The sequence below is a fragment of the Mandrillus leucophaeus genome, unplaced genomic scaffold (genome assembly GCF_000951045.1).
Source record: "Mandrillus leucophaeus isolate KB7577 unplaced genomic scaffold, Mleu.le_1.0 Scaffold777, whole genome shotgun sequence".
Taxonomy (NCBI): domain Eukaryota; kingdom Metazoa; phylum Chordata; class Mammalia; order Primates; family Cercopithecidae; genus Mandrillus; species Mandrillus leucophaeus.
The window spans coordinates 418,617-419,199 of NW_012108441.1; positions in this window are offsets into that span (position 1 = coordinate 418,617).

Sequence of the window (583 nt, forward strand, 5' to 3'; positions counted from 1 at the left end):
TGGCACAAGACAGGGATGCCCTCTCTCACCACTCCTATTTAACATAGTGTTGGAAGTTCCAGCCGGGGCAATCAGGCAGGAGAAAGAAATAAAGGATATTCAGTTAGGAAAAGAGGAAGTCAAATTGTCCCTATTTGCACGTGACATGATTGTAAATTTAGAAAACCCCATCATCTCAGCCCAAAATCTCCTTAAGCTGATAAGCAACTTCAGCAAGGTCTCAGGATATAAAATCAATGTGCAAAAATCACAAGCATTCCTATACACCAATAACAGACAAACAGAGAGCCAAATCAGGAGTGAACTCCCATTCACAACTGCTTCAAAGAGAATAAAATACCTAGGAATCCGACTTACAAGGGATGTGAAGGACCTCTTCAAGGAGACTACAAACAACTGCTCAAAGAAATAAAAGAGGACACAAATGGAAGAACATTCCATGCTCATGGATAGGAAGAATCAATATTGTGAAAATGGCCATACTGCCTAAGGTAATTTATAGATTCAATGTCGTCCCCATCAAGCTACCATTGACTTTCTTCACAGGATTGGAAAAACTACTTTAAAGTTCATATGGAACCAA